Source organism: Falco biarmicus, chromosome 1, assembly GCF_023638135.1.
Source record: "Falco biarmicus isolate bFalBia1 chromosome 1, bFalBia1.pri, whole genome shotgun sequence".
In the NCBI taxonomy this organism is placed as follows: domain Eukaryota; kingdom Metazoa; phylum Chordata; class Aves; order Falconiformes; family Falconidae; genus Falco; species Falco biarmicus.
In genome coordinates this window covers 18,510,348-18,525,583 of record NC_079288.1, presented here as the reverse complement: position 1 = coordinate 18,525,583, position 15,236 = coordinate 18,510,348, and the positions used below count along the sequence as shown (strand labels likewise).

At 43.4% G+C, this 15,236-nt stretch overlaps 1 protein-coding gene across 3 annotated transcripts in view; it reads left to right on the top strand.

Annotated features, from left to right (window-relative positions):
• The window catches only part of LOC130145817 (transient receptor potential cation channel subfamily V member 2-like), a 49,347-nt gene that overhangs the window by 16,593 nt on the left and 17,518 nt on the right, over window positions 1-15,236 (top strand). For 2 of the 3 annotated variants that reach the window (XR_008820704.1, XR_008820703.1), the window contains 7 exons: window positions 1,879-1,991; window positions 2,747-2,976; window positions 10,502-10,757; window positions 11,298-11,448; window positions 12,105-12,253; window positions 12,736-13,513; window positions 14,019-14,159. The gene's annotated coding sequence lies outside the window, so the exon portion shown is untranslated. Of the gene's footprint in view, window positions 1-1,878; window positions 2,429-2,746; window positions 2,977-10,501; window positions 10,758-11,297; window positions 11,449-12,104; window positions 12,254-12,735; window positions 13,514-14,018; window positions 14,160-15,236 lie in introns of those variants that run through there. The other variant, XM_056331297.1, reaches the window with a different exon arrangement.

Sequence of the window (15,236 nt, the reverse complement as noted above, 5' to 3'; positions counted from 1 at the left end):
AAATAACAAGATAAATCTTGCTTACTGGTAGTGTTTTTGATAGCTGTGTGCTGTGACAGCTCACTTTCAAGATAACCTGCTTCTTCAGCTATTCCTTGAACCTGCTTCTCTTTAAATCCCTTTCTTAAGCTTGTGGTGTTAGTTTATCTTTTGATCTGCATCAAAAATGTTCTTAAACATCTAGTGTCTGCTGTGAAAGAGGGCCTTGGCGTTCCTTGTGCTTCACATTCATGCCACAGACCACCAGTCCCAGCCCTCTCAAGCTCATGAATGGAGGCTCATGGACAGAAGAGAGGGACAGGCACATGCAGCAAACAGATATGTCAGGTTGGTCAGAAGGTTCAGCAGTGCCCAGGCTGTTGTACAGTTCTTTGATGTGGTATGGAAAAAAAAATATTTTTGAGGAGTTCCAACCTCTCTCCAATGAGAGGTGAGTCAGCCTATTGAAATTAGTATCGGCTGTCTCCCAGTTTTACATATTCTTAATGCACAAGGTTTGTCTTTGGTTTCCCTGTCTAAACCACTTCCCATTTTTGTCACATTACAAACAGGAAGGGTGTCTGGCATTTATTTTGTGGGATGTCTGCAGTTCCTTGCAAGAGGAAGGACTTACAAGCTGGTTCAGAGCTTTGAGGGCCCAACAGGATTTTGAGATCCACTCATAATAGATCATAATATTTTGTCAGGAAAAACTTCAGTCATTTACACAAGAAATTATCAACAAATGAACTGTCCTGTCCCTTCTACCTCTTGTGACACATAAACCCACCTGCATGTGAACCATCCCTGTGCAAATGGAGAGGCTTTGCAGGGCTCTCATCGGAGAAACCAGAAACCTTTCACAAACGCCAGCAAAGGAACAGCTGCAGTTCCCCTGCTGCCTGTTCCGTATGTATGAGCCATGGAGACTGAAGGGCCAGCCGTGCCATGATGGAAGGACACCAGCAGCTCTCATTACTTTCCATGCAGGGTTATGGATGCTCAAAACCTCCCCTGTGTGATTTGGTCAAAGTTGCTTGCCTCCTGGCAGGTAGGGAGATGGATGCAGACCTTGTTGTTGCCAAACTTTTCCTCCTTCTGTACTCGAGCGCACTTTGCCTGGTCATTGTTCCCTGTGGCTTCTCTGCTAGGCTCCAAATGCTTCCCACTGCACGATGATCTATCTCACTGCTTATCTGTAATTCTCTGAAAAGACACTTCATGTTTGGTTGGTATGGTTCCCAGTTCCCCATAAGGCCGTTTTCCTCAGTAGTATAGGTGCTTTGCATATTTTATTTTATTGGTTCCCCCCCCTGCTTTTTTCCAAAACATACTCTGAAGCTGAAGCCAGTATGGGTTTGATGTATCTGTGTCTCAGCTGATTCCCCCTCTCTTCATCTCTTTTTGACTCCACTTGCAACTGAGCATACTTTCCATTGCCTCTGTAGCTAGCAAAAGGAGTCTTTGAAATGTGACAAGCAAAAGAGCTCAGACAAAGAACAGATGCTTTATGTAAGGCTACATAAGCTGCAAAGAGCTATTTCTGTGGTGATGCAGCTGGCAGATTTCTCAGCTGGACAGTTCCTGTGAGTAGCTATCAGTTTTGTTCTTCTTTGCTTTAAGAATTTAAATTTAAGAAATTTCATTTGTTGCTCTGAGACTAAAATGAAAAAAAAATTGGAAAAAGGAAAAAAAGACATTTTAAAAGAAAACTGTTCCACTTTGTAACCTCATATCTGCTTCAGCAGCATGAATAAATTGAGGCCAGACAGGACCAGGCAGAGCTTCAGGAAGGCGTGACTGTGGCTGCCTCATGGCTGGCAGCTAACTGTTACTAAAATCTGAGTGCAAAGAGTGTTTTCTTCACTTCCTTTTTTGATGTAATTTTTTTTTTTTCAGTTTGGATTCGTGAGATGTGGAGTGCTGCAGCATTTCTGGACTGTGAGGATGGTTGTCAAGTGTTGTTAAACACAGGGAGTCCTTAGAGGAAGAGAGTTGGAAGTAGCTAGAAAGTGGGTGTGATTTGTTGCACTCTTCTGAGAATGCTTGGGAAATTTACACTTTCTGGGCAAAGAGAACTGCATCTCTGGAACAGCTTTCTCCCCCTCCCTGCACCTTCCAAAAACATTTGCTATGCAGTTAACTCTTCTGATTGCTCAGCATTTGCTATTTCAGCTCATTTAGCACTTGTAATAACAACACATAGCACCTGAATAATACTTGCTACACAGTACTCTGATAGTATGAGCTGTTTGGGAGTAATTGTGTGCTAGTTTGGTCCAGATGAGGGTCAACAGTACTGAGAAACAAGGGATCAACAGAAACCAAAGAATTGTTGGTAGAGGAGAGAAGAGACATGCAGAATCGCTTGACATAACCCTGGGCATCCTGCCATAAAATGTCAATGTTTCTGACACCAATAATATACAAAATAAAAAGGGAACACCAAGTGCTGTGTGTGCGTGTGTGTGTGAGGGCTGGGGTGGGGGAACCTCTTGTATTAAAAAATTACCATGAGGGGCATCTGGGAGCTGACATCTCTCTTAAATCCCTGCTGTGAGTTCACTCATCAATCTGTCTGCACATTTCAATGTGATGTGGCATGTCCACAGAGCAAGTACCAAAGGACAAAGTGGACAGTAAACACACAGACCCTTGTGCCTTTCCCAGACAGATCCTGTCATTCTAGGTATACTAAAGGTGTGGATGAATAGAAGTGGAGACACTGCTAAAAATTACCTTTCAGTAACATAAATTTACCTTTTAGTAGGTCTTTGCCTCTGCAGATTTATTGAAATGTCACTAGCGTACACCTTGAAACCTCAGTTAGGAAATCCACAACAGTCACTTTGTCTCAGCAAAGATCTGAGAACCTGGATCTGGAGATCTGGAAAATCATCATCAGAAGAGAGAAGCTTTTGCCTGGTACCTCCAGTCCTTCCTTCACCTTAAAGCTGGGAACAGTGAGATTGCTCTTGTATCTACTCTTCCTAATGAGTGAGTCTTATATATTTATTTTACATATATTAGAAAATAAAAGTCTTAGTTTGGAAACAAAGTAATTTCTGGAGGCTCAGATGGGTCCCATAATGTGAACCAATAAAATTATTCTTTTGTAGAAAGTTCAGGATGTTTGGGCTTGTATGGGAAGTCCTTAGTTTACTACGTATTTTTCTACTATTTCAGAGAAATTCATACATTTGGGTGGACAGAGTTTTATAGTTCATCCTTAGTGGGAGAAAAGTGGCTGCCAGGTGAAATTATACTCTCAAATACAAAGCTAACAAGCCCTGTTTGGCCTTATTTGATTTTTTATTTGTTTGCCTGTTTGCTTGTAGTTAAGTAGGTGAGAGTAGAATGTAGGTGAGATTTTTTTATATTCTTCCCTTTCTAGCATCATTTTAGATACACCTTGGATTAAGCAGTGTGAGCTTTCAGAGATACATTCCTGCAAGTTTTTGGCTTGTTGACCTCCTTAAGAAGAGTGCTAGAACATGTAGGATTTTTTAAAAGAAAAATCAGAAGACCTTTACCTGGGAGTAAACTGGTGTAAAAGTAAAACATATGAATTAGAAGGAACATTTCCTGAGTCAGTTGGTATCCATGTCATTGTGTCCTGCAGCCTTGTGGGGACAATTCTGCCATGCATTAGTCTTTACCTGCTACCCCAGAAAGGGTAACAGCCTTACACTGCTACTCCATTAGCTCAAGCAATGGACAACCTCACTGGGGATATTACTGGCCCCTCTTCCAGCCACTCTGCAAATAAATGCTGGTTTGATTCTACACGATAGAATTTCTGTTTGTCTGGTTCCCTTTTCAAAAGACTCAGTACTGTATATACCTACTCCATCTGTATGGAAAGAATATTATCCTTTAAGTATTCATTTCATGCCCTGGTCAGCCTCACAGACTTCCTGACAAGCTTTTTACTTCCAGTGTGTTTGGGAAAAAAATGTTATTAATTTTATTCTTTTAATAAGATGCCCATCAAAGTTCTCTGTAGCTTGCTCTGCTGTGATTTTTGATTTAACATCAAGATCTATGCTCTACGGTTTTCCTTATTTGAGTTTGACTTCTACATGTTGTATGATGATGTATTATTTCTGTGAATATCTTCGTTCTCATGTTTGTTGTTATGCTAGGAAACTCCCAGCTTTGTAAGCATATAAATCCTTAATGGATATGCCCACAGAAGTTACTGATATTTTTTCAAATCTTGACGTTTTTTGATTTGGCTTATACAAAACTAAGTTGGACTCATTGGTGAAGGCTTCTATCCATATGTGCTTCTGCAGATGTTTTCTGTTGCTCTTCTCTAGCAACCCTTTTTTTTTGCATTTGTGGATTTTACTTGATGAAAGCAGCAGTGCAGAAAAATGTAGTTGTTTGACGTGGTGGGTCTCAGTTACGTTCTTGGAATGAATTTAAGAGAACTGTGCCAAGCATCTAAATTCTATAGATTGTTTGTCTGTTTAGTTGGCTAATCTGCAACACCTACCCTTTTTTTTTTCTAGTTTAGGTACAGTGCACTTCATTTCAATAACTAAAGTGCTAAAGTCATCTGCATTGGAAATCCCTGTGAGCAGGGAACCAGGAGCAAAAAGTTCAAAGAACTCAGCTTTGCAGGATAGCAGCAGCAGAACGAAGTGCTGAGCTGAGGCGGCTCTGGTTCCTAAGCCAAATGCCATACAAGCACAGGAATATTCACAAGAGTGAGGTCAGCTCCCTGGCCATAATTTTTTCTTTTTTGTTGCCTGCTTGAAAATTGTCTGTTACTTCAAAGGCAGTTGCACTTTCCAGGGAGCTTGTTCCAGCATATCTGGAATTCTGGCTTTGTTTTAAAGGAACTTTGCTGGAAGACTTTGTATAAATGTGTGGTATTGTTAGGCTGATACTCTTACAGTGGAGACATACACAGATGCCTAGGAGCATCTCTGAGTTAATTTGGGGATTTTAGCTGGTAGAGTGGATTTATAAAGCAAGGTGGTAGTTCAGGATGGTCCGCCTACACTCTGAAAGGGATGCATGCCGTGTGCCTCAAGTGTGGGACTTCTCAGGAAGCAGAAGCAAAGATTAAAAGCTCACACTATTTGCACATTTCATGTCATCGCTCCAATTGCAGAATTTACTACTTTCACTTAGGCTTTCATAGTGAGTCTAGGAAATTACATGGAATTGATTGCATAAGCTCAGATTCAGCTCTGAGTAAAATCAGAATCAGGAAAGACTCTAGATGGATACCAGGACAGAATCTGACCTCTTGTTAGTACATCAGAGATTATATTAAAAATGCTAGACTGCCTGTTTATAAGCAGGCTCAATCTACAGCTTCCACAGTTATAGTATGGGATTATAGGCTGGAGTTATTTGTAAAATTCAGGTGTTGTACTTTTCTTCTAGTTTCAAACAGGGACAGAGTTTGTGATCAGAGTCACTTGGGCTTGTTCCTGAGATTAGTGTGAAGTTTTCAAAGTTGTTGTGTGATTGACAGAAGTTTGGTGATACAGTACGGCTCAGTGCTTCAATTTACAGCATCTATTACTTGCCTTTCACGCATCCTACTTTGTGACATTTTCAGTCTGTCACTTAGATTCAAGTATATTTATCTTCCCAGCCTGTGCATTTACTGAAGCATTAACACACTTAGAGAAATCAAGAGCTGAAGTGTGAACAGCAATAAGGGTTGGCTTGCCACAGTTCTACAGTCGAAACACCAATATCAGCCCCTTTTTTTGTGGGCTGCGTTGCAAGCAGGAAAAGCATTCATGAAAAAAAGAAGTTACCTCTAGGATGCCAATTCAGTTACAGCTCTGTGAATAATGAGTAAAAGGGTTTTTTTCTGATGGCAGTTTTAGATCTATTTTCAGACATTATTAGACGTTTAGCAGAGCTGCATCCTCAGCAGAGTATCCATTACATTTGGCACCAATTTCCTCCCTCACTGCCAAGCTTTGAGCTTTTTTTTAACATCCACAAAATCTATGTTCTCCTCTTCTTCCCAGGTTTACGACAATGCTGTTCTTGCGGGGAACAATCCCTGCTGCTACCTAAACTACTTATTCTTTAATCTAATGGGTTGCAGTGTCCCAGTCTGTTGACTGTCAACTTTACAAGAAGTGAATCCACTGGTGCCACCCTGAAGTGGCTGGCCACTTGCACAAACCCTGGAGTTTTGTCTCCTTCCCTGCCTAAAGGCAGGCTTCTGAACTTCAACTGGTATGAACATTTTGTGATATCCAAGATGGACTTCCATAACAGAACATCAGGACTTGCATTGCTTTATTTTTCATCAGGCTGGGCAAGAAAATCCTCTGTTAAGATAAATCAGCAAAATCTCCATAGCTTGGTATCTCCTTCCCCCCCAGCTGCCTCTGCTGTCATGGTGGGCAGGGTTCAGAGACAGCTGGCTCAAGAGCCTGTTAACTATGACTCTACAGATCACAGTCTGCACTTTTTGTTTTCAGTGGTTGAGTCCTTGTCGATCTTTAATATCAACACTGGCAAGATGTGGACGGCACCACACACAGCCTCTTTGTTGTGGCCCATGGTTCTTCAGCACTCAGATGGGAACACAATAAGGAACAGAAGAAAGAAAAGCATACCTAGACTTCCCAGGGGTTTATGAATGGGTGTGGCCTGAGGTCATGTAGCTTCTCACTTTCTACAACTATTAGCACAGATTGCTCTGCCTGGAACCCAGAATTGGGCCTTGGTTCTCAGGGGCTGATGAGCTGTGTGAGAGCTTCATTGGTGTCAGGGGTACATTGTCAGCCTGTGAGTCTTCACGATGGTTCTCCCCTCACCCACAGCTAAGTCATGGCACTGTGCAGAAAGGATGTCTGCCCATTTAACCAAATGGCAGAAGCAAGCGGGGCTTTTGCAGTACTTCCCAGCATACTGCATCATTTCTGGGGCTGCAGCAGTCACGGCACCCACCAGCTGTCAAGAGTTATGTTGTGAGCTTGGTCTGAAGACCATAAAGTGTTGGAAACTCTGACTCTGGGGTCTGTAGGGGAAGAGAAATTGATGGCTAGGCTGGTGAACAGAAGCCAACCACGAGTGGTTGCTATGGAGATAACCTATATTACGGCAAGCAGATCGCCCAGGCTGTGTAGCAGATGGCAGATTTTAAGTTTCAGAGTAAAGACACTTTCCTACCCCCAAAGCAGAAACTGGATGACTCAAGAACAATCTCCATTTCATATGGCAATGCTGCCTTTTCCTAGTGTGGTGGTTGGGCTTTGTCACTGCACCTCTGGCTTCCCTTTATCTCCAGCATTTTAAGGGCACTTCCAGACCTCTTCCTTGATCTTTGATAGCTCTCCTGAATTCATAGTCCAGATAATGGGAAGGATGATGATTTGTAGGAGAAAATAAGTGTTTTCTTTTTAGTGGCTGATACAGCTCAAAACCACATTGGTATCCAGTTAATTAAGAGACATTGTCAGAATAATGGGTGGCCACCCTGGCACACAGATGAATGTTTTGTGCTCTGCACTGCCACAGGACTGCCTGATTGTGCCACCGTCCCTCTTTCCTGCCTTTTTTCTTGTTCCACAGGATTTTGGCTACTTCCTCAGTAGACATGGGGCTGGGCAGGCCGAGGAAGTATACTGTTTTGCAGGAAGAGATCCAGCGCCAGGAGGTACCTCTGCAAGGTACAGTCCTGCTTCCCCTCCCCAGTACTTGCTTTGCCATAGGCATGAGGGGGTGCAGGGGCTGGGTGTTTCAGATGAAACTGGGCACAGTGCTAAGTCCCATAGACCAGCACTTCATAGAATTATAGAACCATAGAATTGTTTAGGTTGAAAAAGACTTTCAAGATCATCATGTCCAACCGTTAACCCAGCACAGCCAAGCCCACCACTAAACCATGTCCCCAAGTGCCACATTTACATGGCTTTCATATACCTCCCATGATGGTGACTCAACCACTGCCCTGGTCAGCCTGTCCCAGTGCTTGACAACCCTTGACAACCAATTGGATGATTCCCCCTGCATCCAGTAAAGGATGGAGATTCTCCTTAGCCTTCCTTTTGTTGTGAATATATTTACAGAAACATTTTTTATTGTCTTTTATGGCAGTAGCCAGATTAAGTTCTAGCTGGGCTTTGGCTCTTCTGATTTTCTCCCTGCACAACCTCATGACATCCCTGCAGTCCTAGTTGCCTTCCCCTTCTTCCACAGGTCACAAACTCTCCTTTTTTTCCCTGAGTTCCAGCTCTCTGTTTAGCCAGGCTGGTCTTCTTCCCTGCTGGCTCATCTTTCAGCACATGAGGATGGCCTAGTCCTGCACCTTAAGAGATTTCCTTCTGAAGAGTGTCCAGCCTGGACTCCTTTGTCCTTCAGAGCTGCCTCCGAAGGGACTCTGCCAACCAGTCTCCTAAACAGGCAGAGAGAAATGCAAATCCATGGGCTCTCCCAGTGGTTGGGAGTGATGTGTCAGGAGGCTGCAAGACCTCTTCTGCTGCAGCCTGAGTCTTCACCTAAACTCTGTTGAAATACAGGGCAAAGTTTTTTGTTTCCAATGTATTCATTACTGCTGTATTGCTAATAACATTAACTCTGAGTCCTCCTTCTAGGAGAGCAGATATAGCTGACCTCAGTCGTCGTAACCTTTCTCTGTGTTTATTCTGTCTGCCCAAGGCTGACAAATACCGTATTCATTTCAAATCTGTTCTCCTGCTTCTTTGTTCATTCAGTCATTCATTCAATTTCAAGAAAGATTAAAGGCTCCAAAAACATGCAGGATGGTGGCATAGCTATTGACAGGAATTCAGATTGGATCCCGGTAAGGAACTGAAAATATTCATGGCGTGGGAACGACTGTATTTTTCTAAAATGCTGTGTACTTATGCTGGGAAATGCAAATGAGCAGACATAAAAGAAGGACAAAGGCTAAAAGCACTTAGCTGGATGCTGGCTGGCTGGAAAGCCAGATGGTGTATTGCCAGCCAGGACGGAAAACTGAGAAGGGCCCTTCTCATCGGCTGTGGACCTTGTACTTCACTGCAGCCAAGTTGACCTTGTACTTCACTGCAGCCACCCCCACCCCCAGGAAAAGGGAGGGCTGGCAGAGGAGGCTTTGGAGAGGCACCAATTTGGAGGCTAACACCTCAATCTGGTTAGCTCCCCCCCCCCGCCTCCCTTTGCCTCAGCTCAGGGCTGGAGTCTGGGGTAACCTGTGACAGGGTAGGTGCTTTTTTACCCTCTCGAGGCTTTCAGTGCTGTGCAGGGGATGCTGAATGTTTGCCAGGTGGTACCTTCAGTCATCCACTGCCTATGGCTTTGTTGTCATTCGTCAGCCTTTCCTGCCCCGGCCCCCAGGCTTGCCTGTGGAGCCTTCACCACTGCTGAGGACATGAATGGAGTCTGTGCTCTGCTCACCCCCAACTTGCGCAGCACAGCTTCCCTCAGCCTCCCCAAGTGGGTGTAGGAACGACGCCAGTACTGTGCCTTTGCAGAGAGACAGAAATAACAGCACGAGGCTCTGCTCTAGCAGCAGGGGCCTTCTGAGTCCCTAACCAGCAAGGTCCATTATCTACTAGGAGAGACCTAGAGCTGAATTTTAACATGTATTATAGTGATTTCAACAGGCTTACAAGGTTCAGCCTTGAAGATTAGGACACAGCAGCAGGGATTTTCTGTTGTGGTATCCCATGCATCCAAACAATCCAGCTCTTAAGCCAGAATTTAGAAAAGCATTGACATTGATGCGACAAACATCCACTAGGATTTTTCAGAGTGCCTGGCCACTTAAAGCTGTTCCTTCCAACTTAACTGAGCTATTGGGCATTTAATCAAGGGAGCAGAGAGCTGGTCTGATTGTCTAGCCTTGCTCTGCTTCTTGCTGTCACTGCAAAGAAGCTGAAAAGTTTAAATTAGACCCCTAGATGGTCTTGTTCTGTCTTCAGTTGTCTAACTGCTATTAATAGTCTGATTCTCAGATCTTCTGCAAATTTGGGAACCTGGATAGAAACAGATCGTGAGTTTAAGGTGTGTTAAATTAGAAAGTAGAGTGTGTTTTTTTCTTGCTTTTTGAATTCTTTAGCTGAGACCAAGTTAAATGGCATTCAAAGTAAAACCAGCAAAGACAAGATTGCTAACATCAGCAGCTCTGTCAGCACAGACACCACCAGCAGTGCTGGTGGTGAGCACTTCGGCAGCACGGGAAACAACCACGTGTGCAAAAGTAAGTGCTGGGCAGGAGCAAGCATTGCTTCCTTCTGTATCAGCTGAGTCTGAAGCAGCTTGCATTCATCTGATGGGAGAGAGCTGGGTAGGAAAGAGGTTGCAGTTTTGAAGGTTATTTGTAATGGTAAATTGCAGTCATTGTTGCAGATATTAACTGACATTTTTTAAAAATAAAACCTGTCACTAGACCGCATAGACCACATCACCAGCTAGACCTGCTTTTGGAAAGGCTGGATGGTGCTGTAATCAAATTTTTGGTTGTTTAATAATATGTCAATGTTCGTGAACCCTTGCTAAAAGTTAGACTGTTTGGGTTTCCCTTCAGATGTCCTTTTGTGTTTAACTGCATTGACAGAACTGGGAACAGAGTTTGCTGTCATTCTGGGTGGATCAGAGAACACCAAGCCAGATGATTTCCAAAATGCCAAGACCTCTGCCCTCGACCTGATGAAGTCAATGTGGCAGAAATGCTCAAAGGTGTGTCGTAATCTGATAGGCAGGATGGATCAGAGCTCTAATGAAGAACGGAGAGTCTCCTGGTTCACATAATTACTGTTTTTTTAAACTTCACAGTGATGCTGGTAATAATTCTACATACTCTAATGCAAGAATTAGATGTTAGTGAGCCAAGAAGGAGGAGTAGCTGAAGACGGAAGTGGAAAAGCTAGGAGTGGGTTTTCATGCCAGCAGCACACTTAGATATTTTACCAGGCAAATCTTTCAAGGCATCTTGAAAAATACACACAAAAATAAGAAATGGGGCTTATAAGCCATTACTTTAAATGATTTAAATAAATCTGGGGACAAAATGAGGCTGAGCCATGTCGTCACAAAAGGTCCAGCTAGATAGATAAATACAGGAACTTCAGACAGAGAAATTGTTGTCTTGAGCCAAAGAAAATGAAGTCAGTTCCTGGAGCTGATCCAGAACGGATCACCAGAATACAAATGTGTGATGGAGACAGGGGGGTAAAGACAATTGATATACCTATCATTTGCAATATATGCTTTCTGTGTTTGTGCAATAAAACTTGGGACTAAACTTGGCACTTTGAGGGACTTGGGGATCCTGCCTTAGATCTTCTCTAACCAGCTCTGGCTTTGCTGTCTGCTTTCTCCAGATCACGTTTGCTGTGGTGCAGTATGGAGCACGGATCCAAACTGAGCTGAGCCTGCAAGAAAGCTGCAACAGACCAACTGGTTTCTTCAAAGTCCGAAACATCAAGCAGCAGAGCTCTCGGACTGACATCACAGCCACACTGCACGTGTATTGTGAGTTCATGTATTTCGAGAAACTCCAGGAACACTTAAGTGATTCCTTTTGTTTCATGTGCATCAATCCAGACTTCTGCACCTCCTCTCTACTCTTGTCTCACAGTCTCAAAGCCCTCACTTTTCCAAAGCTTCTCTTAGTGACAGGCTCTGCCAGCTGAGGCCTGTGAATGAGTCTGGGGGACCATCAGGTCTGCAAGGAGAAACTGGCAAGAGGCAAAGTGTGAAATCCTTCCTGGCTGACACAGGGGCTTCAGAATGAAAACTCAGTCACTTGAGTCTTGCTTTAAGCATGTGTTCATTTGTAGACCCCATGCCTTTGCCATCTTTTTCACTGACCTGCTGCATCTCTGGGAGTCATGCTTTCCCTCTCAGCTCCATTTTCTTCGCAGTAGCATGACTCTTAACAATACTGACCTGCACTGTAAAAATGCCACATATGCTACTTGTGAAAGTGCTCATGAAGTCAGAGCTACCTGTTGTGGACAGCCAGTGTCCCTGGAAAGCATAAATCCTTCTGCACGTTTGCCTTGCACATCTGTACACTTGTGGGCTGAGAGCTAAATGAACATGAGCACCCTGCCACTGCCACTGACATTTCTAGCTCTGCAGACATGGCTTGTCCCATGAAATACCTCCGGGCTTCTGTTCCACAGGGATAAAGTCTTTGAAAGCCATGACTCCAGCCAGTCTGATGACAAGATAATCATTGTCAAGGCATCTGCGCAAGTGTTTCTGGAAAACCAGATGGAGAAATGTGATGAATTCCCTGGAAATGCCTATGGTTGAACTCTGAGCACCTGGGGTGAGTGGGAAGTGTCATCAAAGCCACACTTTTTTGCATAAAAGCACATATATAGGGGAGTGATGATTCCATCCATCCCATGTGTCTGCTCTTATGCTTTAGCAATGGGTGGAAGAATAAAGGAGTTATGCATTAGTCTTGCAGGATGTCCAATCTGAGATGCCCTGGCTCCTTTGATTCACTCAGGCCTCCGTCTTCTTGATGCCAGAGAGTTTATTTTGAAGAAGGTTAAGGAATATATCCTAGAAACAAAGATGCTTACTTCATATATGTCTTGTAGCTCTAGAACTTTCATGATTTTTTGCTTTGCAAATAAGAGCTTTCTATGGGAATCTAGGATCAGGGTTGCTTTACCAAGCTTTCAGAAAACTCCCTTCCTTTTCAGAGCTTTCAACTTTTTAATGGAAATTTGGGAATTTGTTGGGTTTTGGCCTGTGTATGAAATCTGCTCAGTCTCCCTGTCTGATGGCTTTTCTCCCTAGACTGGAGGGTTCATCAGCAACCAGTGGGTCCCAGAAGAGCTGCAGAAGGTTAGAAGTGACTAGTTTGCACTGTTCACATATGAAGATTTTGACAGTTTGGCCAAAAGTCTTACCAGGTAATATGAGGTGCTGTGGACTGTTTGGATCAAAATAATCCTTCTCCCATTACTTCCGTGTTCCAGAAGCCCTGTAACAGATCACTTTTTGTTTTCTAAACATAGTGTTTTCTTCAGTTTTGTGAAGAGTTGTAAACCTTCCAGCCTGCAGACATAATAACTAAAAAGAAAAAAGTATGTATGTTGGATAATCACTCAGGAGCTGTGACAAATCCTAAGAAAAGTCATCGAGAGTTCAAGCGTATTTTTCAGAGCAGTAATTTATTCAGTTACCCTAGAAGCTGCTAAGAGAAGAGAACCCCAGATTTGCTGGCTTTTCTCAGAAAAGTTACCTGCTATTTCCTAATCAATATTTTTAGGAGATGCTCTGTAATCAAAACCATGGGCCACAATAACTAGACATGGTGTAAACTCTTGGATCTCGCTGAATATGTAAGTCTGTGTCTCAGACCACACCCTGCGGGCTTTTTCCTTCAGGCATAGAGTATGGTACTGATAGTATATGCTGTTTTTGCCTCTTGTGTGGATGCACCAGGGTAGTGTGGCAGTGGTACACACAGAATATGGACCCTTGTACGTGGCTGGAGCTCCACAGCATCATGAGAGGGAAGGTGTTGGCGTTTCAGGACGGCTGTTTAAAACAAACCCTGCAAGGAGAACAGGTACTGCGCCCAAGGGCAGCGAGGTCAGTGGGCATCAGGTGGGCTGCACGCATCTTGCTTGCTCCAACAGCGGCTGTGCTTTCTTCTCCAGACACTCTTGGATTTAGCCAGATGTGGATTACACAGTCTTTGTTCACTCCATAATGCTTTGGGAACATCAGAGGAATCATTAACTTTGGAAAAAGATGAAAAAAACATTAGCTAAACAGGGTGTACTATATTTATGTTCCGTTCTCATGGTTCATGGGGAAAGAGGTCATCAACTGTGGTACTCTTTTTCCTCTGTCAAATTGTTGAATAATGATTTTGTTACTGCTAAACTGGTTACAGGATCTGTCCCTGAGGATGGCTGTAATAAAATAAATAATAGGAAACGATCCACATATAAGTAGATATGTGATGTTTTGTTCTAAAAATTGCCTTACTGCTGCAAAGGCCATTAATTCTACAAAGCTATATATAGAGAATTCCAGTGAAAGAGTGCTTGTCTTTTTCTGGAGCGCAGGTTGGATCTTATTATGGATCTGAGCTCTGCCCATTTGATGTGAACCATGATGGGGTAACAGATCTGCTCCTTGCCAGAGCTCCATTTTATCACATTTGAGGGGAAGAAGGAAGGGTTTACGTCTATCGCCTGGAGACAGAAGTAAAAACACTGGTAGCGTAAACACTCCATGTTGGGGATTTTCCAACCATGCCTAAGCAATGACAAATAAAACATTCCTCCTTCGTGCTCTCACTGTATGTGCTCTCCCTGTATGGCAGAGGACCGCAGGCTGAAGCCAGCAGCCCTGTCTTATTCATTAGAATATAAAAGAGAAGTAACTGAAGAAATACAAGCATTGTCTGCCTAAGGTATACTCTTATCCCAGTGGGATAAAATCATGACTTTTACCTGTACATAGGCAATTTGTTGGTGCAGACCTTGCCCTGCCAAGCAGTGTTCTTTACAGTGCTTGCAATAAACATGTACGTGGGTAGCTGCTAAAACTTTGCTTCTCGGGACTTGTAGAAAACAAAATGTTTTGTGGGCCAAGCTACAGGATCTGCTACACAATATACAGGGTATAAGTTAATTGCATCAGGAGAAGCCCCTCTCCGGTGCACTGCTAAAATTTGCTCAGGGCACGTACAGGATGGTGAAAGCAGAAAACAACAGTCCGCGCCTGTTAGAATTCAAATAATGTGCACCCTCTTGTGGCTTACTTCTGTGATAGGGTGGGGGAGATGGGATGGCTTCTGTGGAGAAACAAGCTGGGGATCGACTCCATCTGCTAGATTTAAGAAAAGACAGTGCTTCAATGTGTCCGCTTGCACAGGGCTGTCCAGAGACGCTGCTTCTGGGTGAGAATTTGCATGCTCTCAGTGCAAAAGGATTAAGCTTTTGTTCCAAGAGTCAGCTGGTATCTTGAACTTCTTATTGTTTAGGGCTTTTTTGTTCACCTTTAAGCATTATAAGTGTGCACTGAGATTATTTTTTCCCCGTTAATGTAAGAGCTGCTCATGCTACATTTGCTGTAAATGGATTTCCTTCTTGGTTGTTTTTCCGACTGGTTCGTTCACCTTGAAAGGACACTTAAATGTGCAGGTGACCTCTCCTTTTGCAAGGATTGGGTTTACTGTGGCCAGTATTGGAGACATCAATAGGGATGGATATGAGGATATTGCAGTAGGAGACCCCCTCAAAGATCAGTTTTCAAACAGTTCCTTTTTTGGCAACATT